At 40.4% G+C, this 22735-nt stretch overlaps 1 pseudogene; it reads right to left on the bottom strand.

The window, feature by feature from the left end:
• Positions 1–2718: 2718 nt before the first annotated feature.
• Positions 2719–22735, bottom strand: part of LOC147440787 (uncharacterized) — a 133322-nt pseudogene continuing 113305 nt past the window's right edge.

Raw genomic sequence — 22735 nt, 5'->3', positions numbered from 1 at the left:
AGATCAACATGTCTCTGCACGCGAGCTCCACCCCTACTCAGGAAGAGCTTAAGCGATGGAAGAATTTTTCCATTGATGATGGCTACTTACTCCACAAAGGTAGAGTATGTGTGCCAAAGGACTCAGACACTAGGCACCAAATTTTATTTGAGTGTCACGATAGTCCAAGTGCTAGTCATCCAGGTATTCGTAAGATGTATGCCTTAGTTCAACGGCAATTTTATTGGTCGGGCTTACATCACGATGTTCAAGAGTACGTACTAAACTGCCAACAGTGCCAAGTTAATAAGGCAGAGTGCCTCAAGGTAGGTGGCCTTTTACATCCTTTAGAGATTCCCCAAGGTAAGTAGGAGAGTATCTCTATGGATTTTGTAGTAGGAATACCTACTACAAATCATGGCTATGATGCCATTTGGGTAATTGTAGACCGTCTCACAAAGATGGATCGATTCATTCCCACTAAGACCACGGTTAAGACATCAAAATTAGCACGGCTATTTGTAGAGCATATATATAAACTCTACGGTCTTCCAGCTAGTATCATTAGTGACAGAGACCGAAAGTTCGATAATCACTTATGGAGAGCTGTGTTCCAAAGTTGGAAACTAAACTTAATCTAAGTACGACTGATCATCCAGAAACGGATGGTCAGACATAAAGAGTTAATCAAGTGCTAGAGGATATGCTACCAGCGTGCGTTGACAAGAAGCAAACCAATTGGGAAGACTACTTATCTATATTGGATTTTGCTTATAAGAGTTCAAAGCATGTGCCTACAGGGTTTAGTCCATTTATGCTTTTGTATGGATTTCAACATAGATCACCCGTTACGGTGGGGTTGGCTAAGGAGAAGATACAACAAGCGAAGGATTTTCTCCAAGACCATTTTGACATGCTTCGAGTTGCTTGACAAAATGTTAAGAAAGCTCAAGATCGATATAAGAAGTTCGCAGATGAGCATCGTCATCTTGCTACTTTTGAAGAAGGAGACAAGGTTTTCCTCAAAGTTTCGGAGCATTCAGAAAGTCTGAAGACGGAAAAAGTTGTTAAACTTTCACCACGCTATTGTGGACCGTTTATCATTCTCAAACGTATAGGTCAAGTGGCCTATAAGTTAGCTCTTCCGGAGCACTCACGAGTTCATCCTGTTTTTCATGTTAGCCGTTTATGAAAACAGCAAGGACAAAATGATAATGTCATTGACATAGGTGTGTTAGTTGACCTTATCAAACCGCCAAGCATTCCTCATGAGCCCGAAAAGATTTTGGATTCTCATGAGCTTCGCACCAGACATCATGTCAGACGACAGGTGTTGGTAAAATGGCTAGATAGACCTGAAGAAGCTTCTACATGGGAGAATGTCTCCGCCTTAAGAAACGTTTTCCTACGTTCGTTTTCAAGGACAAAAATGATTCTCCAAGGGGGGGTAATGTAAGGACATGGGTCCTACGGGCAAGGCCATTGGCATGGTCGGATAGTGTGTACGCTAGGGGGAGGCTATAAGATAGCAAGGTTGGGTGGAGACTAGCACACACAGTACCACCGTCCTTGGGGGGGGGGGGGGGGGGGGGGGGGGGGGAGGTTCACATAATGAGGGCCATGTCCACGTTGTGTGGGTGGCCCACACTGATCGCATTGTCCGCGATTTCTCCTCGGCATGGTAAATGTGTGAATGAGAGAAAACTAAAGGATTAGCTTTTGAAAATAGAAACTTGGAGAAACTTATGAATGAATGAATGAATGAAACTAGCGTTTTTTGGCTATTTATAAAGAATCCCAAATGACTTTACTTCAAAGACCATTTGCACCATGTCCTCCATAATAATTTCACATAAAATAAAGCGAGGAAAAAATCTCACTAAAAGATTAACCACCTTTGATTGACGACTTCAAAAACTAAGTTCCATAAATCAAAACATAGTGGCAAGCACATACACGTGATGCTCGTCGAGAATTAAAACATAGCATCAACAACCAATAAGTTTTGGTGTGCCATTACATAGAGGATAAGTTCATATGGAGTAATCAATAAAAATCAAGATTTAGGTTCCCGGTGGTCGCAATTGTATGGCGGTTGCACTACTGGGGTGTGTGCAGGTGGGGCCCCCATGGGTAGTGTGAAAAATATTGGCCAATAGAGCGGTTGAAAATGGCTTGGCCAACCTGGAACTATAGCTACAAGTCTACTTAGAGGAGGAGCATATGGCACAATTGACTGTGGTGACATCGTAAAGGAGATTGAGGTGACTATATGTCATACCTCGCCCACATGAAGAGTCGATTCCATACCACTAGGAAGCCGTTGATGTGGTTGAGCACGTGCTAGAAACAATTTGCAATCTTGATCAATGCTAATGTAATGTCATGGTAGACGTTCACACTCCACTGCCAAGCCACCACATCCTGCAAGACAATCCAGAACTGCATTCCCAACCTTTGTGAAGGTACCCAACAACCACCTGTTTACGATAGCACGAACATTAGCAGACATAACAATGACAAAAACTGAGCATAGAAGTGTCCTCCTTGACTTACCGAGCAAAGAACTTGCTCTTCTCCACTTCAGGCCAAAATGATGCTCCGCGTGTATCTAGCATCCATGGCAGGTCCATAGTAGTGGCTCTCGGATCATGTCACTATCAAACCCGAACCCGTTGTTGTCTGTTGCCACATCTCCTGCTTTCCCAACGATCATATAATGGAATCACTGAAATCCCTTTAATTGTACGTGTGAACATGGCCAGCAGCAATGTCTTGACCTACAATATGATTCCTGTTTAAAACAAAAACACATCAATATCTACCAACCATGAAATTTGTGGAAAAAAGTTGAGAACTTACTGGATCTGTAAAGTCATCTATCATAGTGTATGTGTATGACACCATCCAGAGAAAAATGGTGCGAAGATAGCGAGCTTGTGCCATACAATTACCTATTGCCACACATCCCTACTTGTCGTCTTTTGGCCAATCTGGCCATTAGAACGAATGATGATTGTGTGAAAAAACTAACGACCTCTATAGACAAAAGAGGTTACTAGCCCACGATGGCTCATTTCATTGTGTACAAAGCTTTTCTTGAACAAGATCCTATACCATTCAATAGGTGTGGCACTTTTGAGAGAGAGAGTTAGTGATGTCAGCTACATTTGATGACCAAATCAGAGACATTCTAGAGCTCTCTCACATGGAAGAGAAAATGTTCATTGTATGGGACGACAACCATCAGCTCCATGCGTGGAAAGATTGGGCATTGCAGGAGCAACTGGATGAATTCTCTACACCAAAGGTATTTGTACAAGTGTGAAGTGCGACTCTGCGGAGATGGCAAAATTTTGTTGGTGCTCGGCATGATCAACAAGTAAGTTTCTTCACACTTCTATTGGTGCACTCGAGTTATTAATTGTTAGTATAATTTTACATTAAAAAATAGGGTGACACAAGTCCATGTGCCTCACACAACTGTCCACGACATATTTATAATGATGCAAAAATTAGCGCTTGCTGACCCACAGTCCTTATTGTGGACAAATTCAATGAAGAAGATAGGTCAAAAGTTGAGAGGGCACTTCGTGGGACGGAAATGAGCCGTTCAAAATGGCTTAGACTACCTATGTCTTTGTTATCGCAACTACTATGGAAGGTAATTCAAAATTTATAATAAACATGCAGTAGGTAAGTACATGGGTTTTATCTTGAAGATCACTTTGTTTTGGAAATTTGTATTGCATGAAGAGTTTGATGCAATGTATCGACTAAAAACACAAAATTTGTCAGCCAAGGGGAGTAGAGAGTACCACATGCACGAAGATGATTACAAGGCAAGTATGAATTGGTTGTAAAAGAGACCGAGAACTTTTTTGTGCACAAGGGACTAGAGATAGCGGTCATAGCCAATCCTGAGAATGACATATTTTTTTTCAAAAAAATACATTTCTTTTTTGTGGGTTATGGAGAGAAGGGTTACAAAATGATCCCCTTCAGAGTCTTGGAGGTTGCACATGCACGCATTAGTCTTGTAGAGTAAGTCCTATCAATTTTTGAAAGAACTGTTTGTTATCCTTAATATATTTAAAAATGTTATCCAATGGTAAATTATAGAAAATATCGCCTAGTTGATATATTGGCCAAGGGTGATGTGTCATTGGTGGCTGCATCTATTCTGACACAAGAGAAGCCATTCTCCCAATGGTCGAGAATGTACGTACATTGGTGGCAGCTTGAAAGGTGAGTGTAGTAACAATAGAGTACAGGGTCTTATCTAGTATTGCCACATTACTAATACTTAGAGTGCAGGGGTGTATTGAGCTTAGCAAAGAAGATGGAGGCCAAGAACTCCACATTCAAGAAGCTACATGCACACGTCGCACGTGATTGTGGCATGTCTCTTGGCACGGCAATGCAAGCTTTTTGACAAAAGCACTTTGGCAAGGCTTTTGTGCGAGGGAAGCTAGCCATATGAGCCACACATAGCATAGAGGAGCAACTGCATTTTTCTTGCTATACAGGTATTGAACTATACAATTTTATTAAGATGGAAGATTAAAATCGTGTGTTTTGAATGATGGAATTATTCCTAATGTTATTTGTTGATGGTGGTTGGAACCCTTAAGATAGGTCTTGCATTCCATACCTCGAGTATCCCAGTATGGGTAGAGTCTGAGAGAGAGGAGAGGAAGGTCTATCCCAAAGATTGGATAGAGAAGCTCCATGGTAAGAAAATGTGGAGAGGTTGTCCATGGTTTTTGGACTATGTGGATGGCGAGTTTCTCAAAGACGAAGCTGAAGAATACAATGATTACTTATTTTTCTTGTTTAACTAATGTATTTGGTTTGCTAGAGCGTCCTCACTTTTCTTTTTTGGACTTGCATCATTTCACAAGAAGGTTAGGGGAAAGGGCAAAAGTCGAAGTGTCACCATAGATCAGCCTCCCACCGATGCCATTTCCCCTAGCACGACCAAGGGATGTCAAAGCCCAAAAACTGTAGTGAGCAAACCTAGACTAGGTAAGAAAAGAGGACGACCAGTCATCAACAATTTTTTGGAGTTCTTGGAGGAGTTTCAGAGTGAAAGGAGCGAGCATTGAGCAGGATGACTCCGAGTGCCACTTCACGGAGATTTAGTCAATCCCAGGCTTTGAGATCTTCGGGTCTCGAGTGAACCATATCCATTGCTATTGGGAAAAGCGAGGACAACCACCCAATTTTGGTTCGGGCACTCAAATCACTTGCTTCCTTTTCACTAGGTAAGAAACGCGACCACAAATCCATGTTTTTTTAATAAAAATAGTGGTACTTAACATTTGATTAAATTTATGTGTGACACAATTTCGGCTCAATTTGACATAGAAATGGCATAAATTATAAGTGTTGGAGTAGTCCGAATACATCTCATAGTACTCGTCGATCTATACCATCTAGGGAAGGCACTCATGGATCCAAAAAATAGTTCTAATCAAGTTTATGACACTTTGGCATCTAATTTCAACTTTTAACTTGATAAGCACTCAATCAATCTTCTTTTGCATGGTATTATGTATTGAAAGAGCCTTCGAGTGATCCAACATTTGATTGGGTCTCTCTCACACTCTGACAAAATGGAGCCTTATCAGTGACTTGGAGGGGTGCGACTTGTGTGGGTAGACCTTCCCACACATTGCAAACTTGAAGCCAACATTGGTGGAATACCCCGATGGAATGTATTCTCTACCAAGCTCGTTGCCAGTGTGTCACCCTAGGTGCAGAGTTTTTACTACCGGATGGCATAGTAGTTGTGGCTTGCCAAGCAAACCACTTGGCACTCATCACCGAGGAGGCCCGAACTCGACGAACTTGGAGGCAAGCTTACTTGCCACTATTGCGATCAACCACCCATTTGTTTGCATACATGTGATTGCTTCATATATTATGTCATGTCAAGGGATGAAAGCATGAGCAAATAAATGGTACACCAAGGAACTCATCAACTATGTCAAAAGGGCTCACTAATAAAACCAAAGAAATGGTTGCACGAGTTCTTAGTGTGAATAGACATGCAGGCGCACGAAAGGTACAAATGTGTGTGGCAAGGGAAATTGTGACAACAACTTCTATGCAAGAGGGGAATCTAGCCATGTACTTGGTGAGCAAGAATTTCTAAAGTTGCTGAAGCAATGGGGCTTTAAGTAGAAGACAATTGATGAGGATGATTACTTGTTTCTCTTGTTTGTGCATATTATTTCAAAGTAACTCTATAATATAGGTTTCGAAGGTCCGTGGTAGCAACAAGAAATGGGCCAACAAAGGAGAGCTTCAGTGTCAACTCCTTGTTGTGGCTAAAAAAGGGATTGCACGTATGATTTTTTTTCACAGAAGTAGGTTTCTTAAGCAAGGAGCGGAAGGGGAGCGGTGCTTTGTGTCCAAGATGTGTACATTTGGTCCTACATCTGGATTGGATTTGGTTAATTAAATGCGACAAAGTGGACCTAGAGATCTTTTGCACGCTTGGGTGCAATTTGATCACGCTCACTGAGTGGCGGATTGGGTGACCATGGCATGCCACGTTTACGATCCAAGGTTTTGTGTTTTAGGAACATATTTCTCAAGTTTGGCATAACTTAGAAACAACCAACAATATGTATAATAATATGAATGTCTTACATTAGAACATGCAAGATCTCCTTACTATTGCAACTTGTGAGATGAAAGAGGAAGGCATGGAAGCACAAATTATTTTCTGACAATGCATAAATGAAGTTATGGAGGGGCATGAATGTGAGAAAGCGAATTTCCACGGATTCATGACCGACAAAGCTCAAGCCAACTGGAATGCAGTTCGCATGTGTTCAATGGTGGGAAAGACAATGTTCTACAACATCGAGAGAGTGATCTTGCCTTTTTCATTGAAAACAAAGCATGGTGACACACACAACAAAGTACATTGTCTCTTCATCTCAACAAACTCACAAAGACATGTGCGATAAGTGGTGTTTAGCCCCCTTTAAAGAGGCAGCTTCAACGGAGTCTCGTCTCCTTCAACAATGGTGGTGCAATGGAAATTGCATGGATAAACACATCTCTGCAATGGACTCTTGGTTGACTTGGTGGGAGGTGCATATTGCACATTGGAGGAGCATCATGACAACATTAGAGAGAAGTGTTGATGGGGCAAACACTCCAGGAAACAACTTGGTTGAGAGTAAGCATGAGAGTTGGCTTGCAGGCGAAGTGTAAAAAATAAATAAAAAATCATTGTATGACTCATGTATTTTAGATATGGCGAATGCAGTACTACAAAGCAAGAAGGTAGTTTCCTACTCTCAAGGTAAACATATTGGAAAGGGTCCTTCACTGGAGAGACTCAAGGAACTAGTTTCCTCTAGTCCAACACAAGTGATAAGAGTAGTAAATGAGGCTACATTAGGAACACCCATGTATAAGGCTTGCACCTGCTTGAAGGAGACAAAGAAATTGTTCGGCAAAAGCGAGGGCCATCGATTGTGATTGATGTTGATAATGAATCGACACATAGACCATAGTACAATGCAAAAACACGTGATCGCACAACACACGAAAGGCCAAGGAAGATCATTTTCATGGAAGATTCAGGGGCAATGGATGGGAGTGAGAATTCCAAAGAAAAGATGAAGTTTTTTGTTTTGGAACGGAAGGTCAATGAAGCTATGTGGGCAATCAGAAGAACCCCTCTTGGCAGTCATGTAACATGTAATGGCACCCCCCGCGGTGGAAAAAGATGTGGACAAAATATAGTGGCATGTATTAAAGGGACTCGTGCACCATCCTTTGAGGGGTATAGAAAACATCCAAATGGGCTACTCAGAGAGTGGTTTTGGTTCTATCCCAAACATGCTATTCATTGCTGTGTGGTGGATCATAACATGGAATCAAGGCCAACTCCTCCTCCAACAATTTGGTCGATTGATCTAGGAACAAATCTCACCGATGAAGAAGTTGAGATATTGCTTGAAGGAGGATTTCAAGTAGAGACAGTTGGGAAAGATCAAGAGAGTGAAACAACAATGCAAACTCCTCCTAGGGGTGGAGGTGATTCCTCTTTCACTTCAACAAAAGGAGGTAGTAGTGATTCAATACAAAGAAATGGCATAAGAGTCAAATTTTGGACTTCCATTTAAGAGGAGGCAGCTAAGAAAATTGGTTTGGCTCTTTGTTTAAAGGATAAGGCGACTGAAGAGAAATGCATTGTAGACAAAGCACATGAAGTCTTCAAGTTTGAGCATCACGCATGTGGGGGTGTATGACGTGCACATGAAGGATGAGCCCTACTGCACATGCCCCGATTTCACCGACAGGGAGGTCAAGAAAAAATCTTATTTGGCTTGCAAGCACTTGTACTTCATTTTGTTGAGAGTTCTTGGACTGATCCAAAATGAAAACATGTCATACATCAACCGTGCTAAGCAAAGTAGATGTATACAATGCTCTTAGCCATGAACACATATATCCAACTTAGAGTAAAGCCCCATGATTGTACAATTTTGTGACACGTTTTCCGCCATGTATTGAAGATGGCGAAGTTGATATGGATTGAGCAGATAATGGACCTTTGACAAAGATGTTTTGGATTATCTTGGTTTATAAATTGTTTCCCTCTCTTTTTTTTAGCATTAATCTTGATGTAAATTGATTTAGGTGTATACTTCTCCTTGCGTGTGACATAGAGAGAGAGAGAGAGAGAGAGAGAGAGAGAGAGAGAGAGAGAGAGAGAGAGAGAGAGAGAGAGAGAAGATATGAGGTTGTTGAGGTGTCACATCAATAAGAAAGTAATGAATATTAAATCAAGTCCGCTTGGAAAAATCTATGAGAGAGAGAGACCGAGATCGACAAAGAATCAGGAGAGAGAAAAAAGGAGCAAAAAACGATGGTGGCGACAATGTTTGATTGAGGTGTGGTTGCCAAGAAAAAAATCAGAGAGAGAGAGAGAGAGAGAGAGAGAGAGAGAGAGAGAGAGAGAGAGAGAGAGAGAGAGAGAGAGAGAGAGAGGAGGAAGAAGAAGAAGAAGAGAATTTTAATGTCTAGGAAACTATCCCAAGAGACCTTGAAGATCTATCTGAGAGAGAGAGAGAGAGAGAGAGAGAGAGAGAGAGAGAGAGAGAGAGAGAGAGAGAGAGAGAGAGAGAAGGAGCAAAAGGGATGGTGACGATGATGTTTGATCGAGGTGTGTTTACCAAGGGAAAAATCAGAGAGAGAGAGAGAGAGAGAGAGAGAGAGAGAGAGAGAGAGAGAGAGAGGAAAATAATCTCTTTGGAATCTGCTTGCTGGATTCCAAAAAAGAGCTCGCCGAAAAATGCTCGCCAAAAAATGTTCCCCCTTAAATGTGAAGTATAACAATAATATGCTTAAATATCAAACTAGCTTGAAGAATGATATTTCAAAATATCAAATGTGCAAATTTAAAATATATTTCTAATCAAACGATGTGTGTGTGTGTGTGTGTGTGTGTGTATCAAATGATCTCTCTCTCTCTCTCTCTCTCTCTCTCTCTCTCTCTCTCTCTCTCTCTCTCTCTCAACGTGCAAGCACACACACAAGAGGTCTCACAAGAAATGAAAGAGCATTCAATCTTAGCGAAATTCTATGAATTCTAAATTCCATATAAATCAAATCAAATTTGGAATGAAATGGTGCTTAGTGCTTAATGACAACAATTATGTAATATCTTCACAATGTGAAGTGAACGAGACAACATTTTCACCATGAGTGCATAATAATAGTCTTAAAATAAATTGCATGGTCCTACGTAGATTGTCATGGCTCAAGGCTCCACTAACACCCCCCCCTCCCCCCCAACAGAGCTCTGTACGGACTCTGCCATGTCTGAATGCTATGCAGTGCAGGCGAACTTACCATGCACTCTAGCTGAGCTCAAGCATACCCTAAATCAAATGATATCTCTCTCTCTCTCTCTCTCTCTCTCTCTCTCTCTCTCTCTCTCTCTCTCTCTCTCTCTCTCTCTCTCTCTCTCTCTCCCCCCCTGCCAACGTCAAGCGCACACACAAGAGGCCTCACAAGAAATGAAAGAGCATTCAATATTAGCAAAATTCTATGATTTTTAAATTCCATTTAAATTAAATCAAATTTGTAATGAAATGGTACTTAATACTTAATGAAAACAATTGTTGGATCAGCCCAAATTGGGTTACCATCATCATCTGTGAACAAGATGCAAGCCTATATAAAGGCCAAGAAAAAGTAATGTACTCTCTCTCTCTCTCTCTCTCTCTCTCTCTCTTTTGCTTGTTTGCTCGCCATGTCCATTCGAGAAGCAATTCGCTTCATGTGCGTTGCTCAGCAAGTTGTCTCAGAGCAAAGGACACTCAAGGCCGAAGCATTGCAGCATAGAAGAGGTCGTGAAGGGGTCATAAGGAAATTGTGGACCTGGGATCTACAATAGTTGGGTAGTAGCGTTTGGTGAGTGATCCTGACCGGGAGCTCTATCGGCTATGTCCGAAAACTTGACCGATGAAGGGTTGGCACAAGAGGAAGCCTAAGGGGGCGCAGTTGAGAAGAGTGCCTAGCAGGGAGGGCAAGCAAAAGGCAGCCAAGAGCTTCATGCTCAACTGGCCACCGACCAAAACACCAAGTGAGTATTGGGAAGTTTTTCCTACAACATATGGGGGTGCAAGGAAATGGCTAGCAATGAAAGCTCTCACAACATCGAGCACTACCTGTAGCTCTTGGTGGGTGGTCATGTAGAGAAAAAAACCCTTTTGTAGAACAGATCTTTGACTCATGTTGCCACATCTCTTGGTTCTTCTCGGCACCATCATGTTTCTGCTCGTCGTTCACCTGCTTCCGCAACAACTAGCTTGAGCCCTTGCCCGACACAACATTTCCATCCTCGCCCTCGTTGGTGACGATGTCATCTTTGACGATGTCATCTCCTTTTTTTATTAAACATAATCTTTTATTTAAGAGATATGATGGCATGTATAAAACTCATCTATTGATGATTGAACACATTAAATATATGATGAGAGACATGCAAGCAACGAACCCTTCATATATATTTGTATTTCTTGAATGATACTCAGATCAGCAAATCTTTTTTTTGTGTGTGTGTGTAATGGGACTAGACATTGCCCCGGCGAAGATGAATGACGTCAGAGGTAAGACCTTCTCGATGATTATGATATGATGCCTGAGTTTGCTAGATGTATCCAAATGAATCGGGGTGATGAATCCAATAGAAAACCTCCCTGATGTATCACATGAACCTAGACAAGAGTGCTAGCTGTATCCAATTGAACCAAGCGATGAATGCGGTAGGAACCACATGAAGAATCAAGTGATCCTAGCCTAAGCATACAACATGCTTTTCGGGGGTGAGATAATTCCCCTTGTATTGTATGCCAAGTTTGGCTGAAGGGGGTGATTGTTGGGTCAACCCAACTTGGGTTGCCATCATCGTGTGTGAACAAGATGCAAGACTATTTAAAGGCTAAGAAAAAGTATAATCTCTCTCTCTCTCTCTCTCCATCCGAGAAGCAATTTGCTTCTTGTGTGTTGCTCAGTAGCACTTATGTAATATCTTCACATTGTGAAGTGGAAGAGAGAGAGAGAGAGAGAGAGAGAGAGAGAGAGAGAGAGAGAGAGAGAGAGAGAGAGAGAGAGAGAGAGAGAGAGATTATCTACTTCATGGAATTTAATTGTACCTAACCAAAAGAATTCCTAACCCCCCCCCCCCCCCCCCCCCCCATTTCTTTCCAATTGCTTTATACTTTTTATCCCAAAGTGAGGTATCTTGTACGATACTAGTTAATGACGTTTGGCACACATACATATTCAGTTCAAATTTACAAACCAATTAATTCATCTCACAGATTCAATGTGAATCTATGAATTCCAAAGGAAAAGAAGTAGTTTGATGCCATCCCCCCCCCCCCCCCCCCCCCCCACCCTCATCCCTTTGTTTGCAGATTGACGTACCTTTGCTCGCGAACCTTTGCTTGACCCAAGAACCCCACCTTGCACAGTCTCTCAAGTGGTACACCCACACTCGAAGCAACAATACAAAGTGGTCTCTCAATGCATGCGTCCACTTTTCTAGTATGATATCTCACTCCTTGCCTCCAATATTCTTGTATGTGCCACACGAGAAATAGCACAAGAGAGAGCTACCTCACTGCCTACGATGTCTACATTTGTATGCATGCCTGTGCACATCCACAGCTGTGAGAATCACTCCCTTACGGGGCCTGCACACCCGCACGAGAGAAAGAGACAGAGAGAAAAACACTGAGTGCCCGCCAAGCCTGCACACCTGTGACAAAGAAATATCTCTAGACTTGTTTGATGCGTGTAAAGAGGAACATTTTCTTTTCCTTCGCTCTCTCTCCTCCACGTGACATTCCCTCCTTTTTCCTCCTCAAAAGCATATGAATATCTCCCTAGATTTTATGTAATTTCTCCACCCTACCACTCGTTATATAGGCCATTGGCCATCCAAATTTTGAATTCCTGTCCACACCTAGCGGTTGGCCCTTGGTCTGGGTCCGTGACCCCCTAGTTTGCCCTTGGCATTAAATTACTCCCCCCTTGAAGAAGTGTTTTCGTCCTCGAAAACAAAAGTGGTGATAGAGTCATAAAGTACACTAATTTTTTAGCAGTGGCATCCTTTATGGATCCAACTATTCTTTTGATCAGAGCACGGTTCAGTAGGAGGCTCAATGAAATCAAGAAGAGCATCTTGATTTTCCACATTGTTGTCCCTTTGCAATCATCTTGTGTAACCACATAGCGTATAGACTCCATTTATAGCTCAATTGAGCATGCTAAACGAGTTATCACCATTAAGATGTACCCAAAAGAGTACCTCTTTTCACTTTTCATGAAAGTAACTGGCTGACATAACTCATCAGCAAAGTATAGGTCCTTGACTTGTTATCAATCTTCATCAATAAACAACCCCACCATAACTACTGATTGAGGTTGAGAGCCTGTTGTAAACATGAAGAGACTAAACTACTAGTCGAGGTTGAGACCTATACTGCCTAGCATAACTCATCAGCAAAGTATAGGTCCTTGACTTGTAATTAATCTTCATCAATAAACAACCCCACCATAACTATTGATCGAGGTTGAGGGCTTGCTGTAAACATGAAGAGACTAAACTTAGCCTCACAAAATGCTTTGCCTCATGGTAAGCAAACTCCAACTAGAGAAATAAATTTTTTGATTGGATTGCTTGGTGCTAATGTCTGTGCTTAGCATATCCTTTAGCACAATATTAACATTTGTAATATGCCTATCCTCTCTAGATGACTAACAATAATGATATGTGTTTCCCCACCGTTTACAGACAGTCTGCCAAAATGACTGGTAAAGAGGGATCACAATTCTTTGCAATAGTGTTGATTAATCAACAATGTTAAGAACAACTATCTTGGTTAACTTTAGTGAGCTGGTCTACAAGCACCCAAATCGAGCCATGACCTCTATTGGTGATTAATAGATCTACAATTAATCTCATAGAGATAGTGCACATAGAGTGAGAAATGTTGTAGAAGCTACTAATGTCACGAATGTGCATGCCGCCCCAAATTAGCCTTTGCTAAACACTGGGGCCCATAACACCTAGTATACATGCATTTAGAGAAAAACAGATTCAAACCTACATATTCATAACTGTACTTGCAAATGTGTATGGCTTATGTTGTGCTCATGGCTCACGAGATAAAACCTAAATACTTTTTACATGAAAATTGTGTCAGCATATTTCAAATGGTAATAGAATGTGAAAATCCATCACATCTAGGTACCAAATGAACTAGTTCATTAACTGAACATACCTTTGCTATGTATATAAACAAGCATCCGTTCAAGTTGTTTAACAATACTTATAACCTTAAAAAGTCTTACTAGGTATCCACAATTTTTGGCCAGTGAAATCATTCCTGATACAATGTGATTACGATGGTCTAGTAAACGGATTTGACCAGCACCTAGCAATTTTGTCATGACACATAATTGAAATAGTGGGTGCCAGTGTTAGTCTCAGAGACCCATATTCTTCACATAAGGAATGTGTCTCAGGTAAGGATGGTTGAAAAAATTACATCCAACAAGTACAAGATGCACATATGCGGAGGTAATTGTAAACACTCTGCGACATGAGTGAGAGGGACCCTCGTTATCCGTGCTCCACAATGGCTAAACCAAACTCCATGAGTTACTAGACCATGTTGCTCCTCTTGTGCCAAACAAAAAGTACCGTGTAGGTCGTTAATTGCATAATGCAAAAATATATCTAGAACACTTTATCCCAAAATTCATTACTCCTACATGACCTTGTCATGTTGGTGAAGATCAAAGTGGATGAACTCATTGAAGCTTCTAACTTGTATAAATCAATCAAAGATTATTAAAAAATAAACCAAATCATATGCATACCTAGAGGTTGAATATAATGTTCAGTTACCCGTGGTCAAATGTGACATGACCAAATCTTCCACCTGAAAAGATCTAGTAACACTAATTGAAAGTTTAGTGAAAATCAAGTAGTATTATACAGGGAACCCTGGGTGTTGCCTTTGCAATCCAAACCCCTTGGTTAATACCTTGAATGCAGCGTCACCATGAACGCGTTTCGGCAGGTAAGGATAGGTGAAACGTTTCAGGCCTTGAAACGTTTCGCTCACCAAGTGAAACACAAGCCGTTTCACTAACAACAAGTTACCATAGTTTTAGTTTCAAAGTCGCTAAACGCACGTTTTGGTCTCACGTTTCACTCTGCTCTCATTTTGGACTGAAACGTTTCGTGGTGAAACACCGCATTTTAGGGTGAAACGTTTCGCGGTTACGCTACTTGAATGTTAAACCCCTTGGTTCAACTCTATATGAAAATTGCTCAAACAAGTAGCCAATAGTGACTAACCCAGTTTGTCATATGTAACAGTGATTGAAATCAACTTTGGAAGATAAACTTGTCTACTGCCGTTTAGTAAATTGTAAACTTCTTTCTTGAAAGTATTATTGTGATGAGGTCAATATATGACCCTCAACACCTATGGAGTAATTAGGTAATGGAAGGGTCATACCCCTGGAACCACCACTCCTATATTTCAATAATAGATCTTTGTAGATTGGAATGGTATTCGCAACTAGAGCTTGGAAGAATCATGTCTCTTCATGAAGAGAAGAGAAAAAATGTCAACACCCCAAACAAGGTAGTCATACTAAAGTTTCTTGGGTGTCCATAGAGGAGATCACCTATTGTGAAACTCTCTTCGTCTTTTCATGTCATCCCATGAATTATTTGCTTGATAGTGAGTCCATGCGTACTTGCTATTCACAGAAATCATTGTCTGTGTTGCCAGCACCTTGTGCACAAAAATTGCTCGATGTTGTAGTCATATACAACAATCGCAAGCAAATATACAAGCATCAATTGTTTCTAAACAAAGTAGCTGATGTTATAGCAGAAGCGTAACCATGCTTTAGTGGAATGAGTCCACAATACTGGCATGCCATGCATGCATATTAGAGAAATAGTGTGATAAGCTCTTGGCGTCAATGATGGTATCAACAATGTGACCAAATGCTATACATGCCTTGCACAATGTGTACTGGCATGGATACATCACACTTGGTCATTGCAAACCATAACTGTGAGCTTATATCCTCTTATTGCCAAACATGTGTGCCATTATCCTTGATCCTAAGTTAAATGTGTAGTACTGTGGAAAGTAATAGAAGCCTTGCTTCACAATAGGTCTATCAAAGCACTTAGCTTTGCACATCAGAGAAATATTTTTTAAATGAAAATTTAAAGAAATAAAAGTAGAACTTGAAAATCTGTGACCTTGTCGCCCATCTGAGAGCAGTTGCCTTTGCTAGAATTTGCTGGTAGCCATATATGTCGAGAAATTTAGAGTTGTCGGATGTACCTTGTATGCCCTCGAGGCTTGGTTTATACCGACTTCCAAGAAGAAACAGGTAGAAATGTTGCCAAAGATTTCCAAGTTCATATGCTAATACCATATTCCAAACTTTGAAAGCTGACATGCAATATGCCTTGGAGTGAAGCCTTGCTTTGCATACTCATGAAAGGTGAGATAGAATGCAACCTGAGTGCTCATAGCTAACAAGTGCTCATGTTGATGCAAAAGAGAATTGATATTGTTGATCTTTCAGAGAAGAATTCTGCAGCTTATTGAGAAGCATGCGATTTCCAAATTTAACAAGAGATAGCTCCTGAAGCTTAGCTATCAAATGCCGTCTAAAGGCCAAACTTCACTTGATTGAAGAAAATTTTGCTTGTCAAATTGGCATTGTAGAATCTTGCAAAATGAAATAAGGTCAAATTGAAACCTAAATTTAAGGTGCTTACCGATTTTTGTAACCACCACCCCTAACATCAAAAGTTGGAGCATCTTGTGGCATGAGAAAAATCTAGATATTCTCATACCCCTATAGATACCCCAACACTGTTGCAGTAGGCAATAATTTTTTCATATTCTCATATTCTCATACCCCTATAGATACCCCAACACCGTTGCAGTAGGCAATAATTTTTTCATATTCTCATATTCTCATACCCCTATAGATACCCCAACACTGTTGCCTACCCCAACACCGTTGCAGTAGGCAATAATTTTTTTAGATGCTCCCTTACTTGTTTAAATTATGTTGCAAAATCCATTGTTTCTAATGTCAGGGGCTCTCCTTTCTTTGATTGGACTCTTACTGAGATGACTTGTCATACCCCTGCTTACATGAGCTTAGTTGGTGTGCGATGACAGCTAACATTTGGTACATGCTTCCACATTACAGTCTATTCCAATTTCATATCAAACAGGTCATTTATTTGTCACTTTTTATGCCATGTCTAGTCCATTGGTCACAGGCACACAGATTTGCCGATTTAGGCAGTGTGTCAATGCTCATCTAGTGCATATTCGCTGATTTAGGCAGCATAACAACAAACTACAGATTCACGCTTTTTGAACTTATATCAAATACAGATTCGCCGATTTAGGTAGCACGTCTTATTGGTGTAGATTCACCGATTTACGCAACACCAATCACAAAATCATGCTGCAGTGGCTAGCCACCACTGTCACTGGTGTGATTTTGTTACCCGGGTATACAAAATGAAAGATATTTTGGATTTGGATTATATTTGGAATTGAAATTGAAGTTCGATTCTCTATATAATGATTTTCTGTCGCGATAATATTTATGGAATTGCAATTGACATTGATGAGAATTGACTTATTGAATGATGAGTGTGACCAATGATATCCTGATTCATCAGGGTATGACATATACTGTTGATTCTAGTGGTATGGGACACTAGAATAGGTAGTATGTGGATAACGGTAGGTATAAGCAATGTTGTCTAATTTTATGGATTTTTTACTATTTGATACAGATGTCTAATCATTGTTTTTTACAAGTATTGTTTGGAGATTTTTATCTTCGCAACTGAGGACAATTGCTTTCCAACGGAGAGGTATGGTATGGAATTGATATTTATCCATTTATTACAGTTGATAGGTGGAAAAAGAATTAGCAGATAATGGATTATGCAGAAGGATATTATATTTTATGTATATTTGATTATTCAAGTGCTCTTTATGAACTTTGGCCATTTATAACCGGCCGGCCAATTTGTACTCACTTTGACCATTCAAGAAATCTATAAATAAAATACGTGCAAGGGGGAAATGGTCACTCTTGCACAGGGGGGGGATTGCACCCAGTGCTTGTGTCTTTCTTCTCTCTTCTCCCCTCTTCTCTCTCATCGTGCCGGTGTAGCACTCCGCTCTAGGAGGTGTGCCTGCACGTACCCTCTTGCTCTATCTCGCTCTCTCTTCTTCTCTGTTTGTGTACGATTTGATTATATGCTCTCAAGATTCGTCAGGTATGCATATTGCTGTGTTTTATTGTTTCTATCATGCTATTCGAGGTATTTTGCAGGGACGCCGTGCCTTCCGACTGTAGCAAAAATCAATGCATAAACTGACAAAAGCAAGCCTCTGGGCATAAGATTGACGTAAAATGATTAAACAAATTGTTGTGAGACTGCCAACTCGGTGTCAAAAGCAAAAATGTCGACCAGATACATAGCCTATGGTGAGGATATCGAAAGAGGGGACACTCTAGCAACCTATATCACCAAAAGTGTCTCAACATTCGAGAACACCCGAGCTCAAGAAAACCTCACGCAAACAACCCTCCAAAGGCTAAGCAGACTCAAGACTGGATAGTCTAGGAAAGGGCTCTTCCCGCTCGAGTGTCAAAAACGGCCAGGTAATTGCCAAAAGATCAAGCCCAATTGCCTCCACACAAAAAAAAAACATAGGCAATAATCGCAACTCAACATACATGAGTAATCATACACAAATGAGTGTTAAGGACTGCTGCATGCAGTAAACAAAGTCCTGCAGGGATACAATCTCAAAAGAGCTCACAATAGTACACATCATATGCTGTCAAAAATGCATAAATATGATATGCAAAACTCCCACCGGAACTGAGTAGTACTGCAACCTGTAGCTATAAACCTCTGAAACTTGTAGAAAACTCCACCTGTAGTGCCAATGCAAAATGCTACACCTTGACCAAAAAGCAATCTACGATCGGATCTCCACCACCTATAGTGCCAATGACGAATCTATGCCTTCGAGTAGGGTGCTCAAGAAATCGTGTCTTTCGAGAGACTGCTAACACAGAGAGTAACTGTTGTCTGTATCCCACTAATTGAGCAAGGGTCTTGTCATGGGAATTGTGGACTCAAGCAATGTCTACAGGTGTATGCATCAACAATCCACGAAAACCATACATCGAATCTCTGTCTATCTGAGAGTGATGCTGATACCCAAAACCATGTAGGAGATGTGAAAGTTGGAGAGGATGATGTCGGAGAGGATGGTGTCGATGTAAAAAAATTAGAGCTTGGGAGAACAAAAAATTGGACACACACACACACACACACACTATATATATATATATATATGCCGTGTCAAGATCAAGGAAGTCGGAGTCATAATCGGAGAAGCCATAGATGATTGTCGGAGAAGCAGGAGATGTTGGAGGAGAAGTCGGAGATGTCAAGGTAGTAGGAGATACACACACGCTATGTGTGTTGATGTCTCTCTCTCTCTCTCTCTCTCTCTCTCTCTCTCTCTCTCTCTCTCTATAGTGCTCCAGGAGAGCCATAAATTTCCAACATTGCGATGATTTTCTTTTGTAGCGCTCTACTATAGCATTAAAAAAAAAAACCACTAGCGTTGCTTCATAGTAGCCAACATTGCAACAAGAACCTCCAGCACTATCTTAATTTTTTCACTAGCGCTACTCAATAGCATTACAAAGAAACTCTATGCTATGGTTCAATTGTAGCTTCATGTAGTGTGGAGTTGCCATTGTTATTGTATTGCTAGTAATAGTATACATTTATCATAAGTCTATGACAAGATTAAGAACAATATATGTTTGAGGAATGTGGGACATGACCATATCTTATTGGTATTAGAACATTGCCATTGATTTCTTTATACAATTAGCTTACAATTTTTCAATTCAATTAAGTAAAGTGAGAATGGCACCCAAGAGAACTCGTTTTGGTGGTTCGCACGGTTACGAGGCTGGAACTAGTGATGGAAAAGGCAAAGCAAAGGCCTCTATGAATGTAGAAGTGCCAATCATCTCACGAAGCAATGACATCACTGATGAGAAGGTAGGAAAACTTTTTGGCTATTTATGCTCGTTGCATCACGAGTAATTAGCAAGGAAAAAATGCCCTAAAAATATTGGATCCCTGCTAATTGAAGACTACGTCATTTGAACCTGTTATTTTCTTAAGTTTAAATTATTAGGAAGGAATTGTTTGATGATATACTATCCAAAGTAGGAAAGAATGTTTGCTTAGGAAAGACTCTCTCAACTTTACTTCATTTTATTCCAATATTGATTTAGTATGAACTCCTTTTGATTAAAGGGAGATAGCTCGCGTTTCTACGCATGAGCTGTGCATTTCTATGTACCATGCTGACCCATTTCTATGAGGCAGCTTAGTTCATTTCTATGGACATATGATGTGACTCACCCGGAGGGTTACTCCAGGAGGTGTAGTACTTATTGGTCATATGGGTAGCCAATGACAACGGGTGGAGTGGACATACACCGAAAGAAGTTTCTATGATTTTGGAGTATTGGAATAATTATGAAGTGGTTTTGTATGTTGAGTTTTTCCTAGGAAAGATTGCCTTGGTGTCAATTTTTAATGTTTGAAGGACTGTTTAAATAAACTTGTGTTGGGAACTCTAATGAAGAACTATGTGTTATGAACAACCCTCTGATAGTAATTAGGAAACAAGATTAAAGTGTGAGTGTGGGGGTGGAAAGTGGGGACTGGCTCAAGTTGCCATGTCAATGGATGGGTGGTCTTGATTAGTTGAGAAACTCTCTGCTTCCTATTCATTTAGCACAAGCAAAATTAGAGACTTTTTATGCCAAGAGTCAAGAAGTTTCAAATGATTTGTGCCTCTGAAAGCTATGGAGAAAAACACATTTGAGTTTCTCTCTTTTGGAAGATGAGATCTAGGAACATTTAAATATTCGTAAGAGATCATGCTTCCCCTGTGAGACATGCGTAGAAAATTTAGCTATTGGCTTAAGCTCGAGTTACCTTGTGATGGAAGCCTGTCCATTGGAATCAATACTATCTTGAGTATGTGTTTTTCTAAACAATTGGAGCCTAGTGACTTGTCAAACACCCTCCAATTGCCAAGAGGAATCGGTGATGGATGTGGACTTCACACATGGTATCAGAGCCTAGGTTAGGAAGCTGGAAATCCAAATATTGTTTGAACATTTGAAAAAAAAAAAGAAAAAGAAAGTTGGAAGCTCAAGTTTGAGAACTTATTAGCATCGATGTTCTAGAAAGATAATGACACTGAATATTGCAAGTTCAAGACCTTTGAATAATGTATTTGGAGGCTTGTCGCTCTTCAAATTTTACATTATGTTGCAACATGATGAAGATTCTGATGAAGGCTTTCTCTTCTCCATCAACAAGAATCCAAAGGGGATGGGATCTTGCTTGGGACTGTGAAGGTGGCATCCTCTATATCAATGTATCAAAGCTCGGATGTCTTTCCTCTGATTTAAAGAAGCTTCAATGGGGAGACAAGCTACAACTTATCTAGTTTTACTACTTTTTTGGTATTACTAGGGACGACTACGTTGTTATCTCCGAAGATGGCGTTGAGATGACTTTAAATGAATGGGTCTTTAATAAAGTGGTCAAAGTGATTTCTAGTTACAAGATCAAACCCATTTTTGTCCCTGACATTTTCTCTCAAAATAATAGCCTTGTATTTTGCAATACTCTCAAGGATGTGTACAAGAGCTACTACTCAAATGAAATAGTGGATTGTAAAAACTTAACTACACACACCTATCGATTGTACCGCTATGTTCTCGGGAATCCGACTTGAAGAATTATCTAACTTTTAGTAAAGCTAACCCTTGTATATATCATGATAGATCAGAGAGAGGCTTGTCTAGCTTCTCAGAAAGACCAACTTTTGTATGTATCTTGAATAAATAAAGTTGTGACACGTTGAGTTAAGTGAAATAAATGGGTCTCAAGTTTTTGCCTTGAGTTGTTGAAGTTAAATTACTTAATATTATAGTGAGTTTTGAGTTCGAATATCGATAAATGTATTATTGCATAGGTACCATGTACCGCCTTGTACACTACTGTTCAGGAGAAAAAGCTTCTCCTTAAGCAAGCCTAACCTCCCAACTTCAAGGGTGAAGGGGCTAATATAGAACGTGATGCCGAGGTTTGGATTGAGGCAATGGAATATTATTTTGAAGATGTAGGGACTCAACCTAAAAATCAAACAATGCTTGCAATGTTTTGTCTCATTGGAGATTCAAAGATATGGTGGAAGCACTATTGCAAGGACTTGGGTGTTTTGGGATCTTCTGAATCTTGGGAAGATATCAAACGTGCAATAACAAGACACTATCTTCCACCAGCTCATAAAGCTATCAAAATGAATGAATTTTATTATCGCTTAGCTATCTTTAACAGTTGAGGAGTATTACTCAAAGTTTGTTACTCTAAGAAGATATGCTCCCGAGATGTCCCTTGAACAACAAGTAGCACGATTTTGTCAAGGGCTCATTGAATCATTAAACAGTTGTCTTGAAGCCCTTAGACCAACATCTTTACAAGATACTCTACTAAGAGCGAAGCCTTCAGCCGTTAAAATGAGAAGACCAACCAAGGAAGATGAAACTATATGGCAAAGAGAGCTAGACCGAATGGTTCGAACAATAGATCGGACAACTGCACTTACCAAATTGACCTACAGTAGCTACAACTACAACCACAAAATTTTTAAATGTGCAATGTCTTGAATGCCGTGAGTATGGACATTATAGGAATCATTGTCTAAAGAAAGTTCGTACTTCTGGTGCTAATAGAGTTGCCTTATCTACAAATGGAAGAGGTCAACCAAATGTTTTTGGAGGATGTGGAGAATCTAACCAACCCAGATGATTTTCTCATATTAAACTAATCATTTAATGTGGGAGAATAAACGGGAACAAGCGTTAGAATATAGACACGTGTTTATGGATCTGTCTCAACACGGGGCCAAGGTTAAAGGGGTTCAAATGAGAGATGGTATGTTAAAGAGAGATGCTACCTAATGGAGCTTAAAGGCCTTGGGGTTAGCTTCATTAAAGACCTCCA

Source organism: Adiantum capillus-veneris, chromosome 15 (genome assembly GCF_014529385.1).
Source record: "Adiantum capillus-veneris isolate H3 chromosome 15, ASM1452938v2, whole genome shotgun sequence".
NCBI lineage: Eukaryota > Viridiplantae > Streptophyta > Polypodiopsida > Polypodiales > Pteridaceae > Adiantum > Adiantum capillus-veneris.
This window is presented reverse-complemented; position numbering and strand designations above follow the sequence as displayed.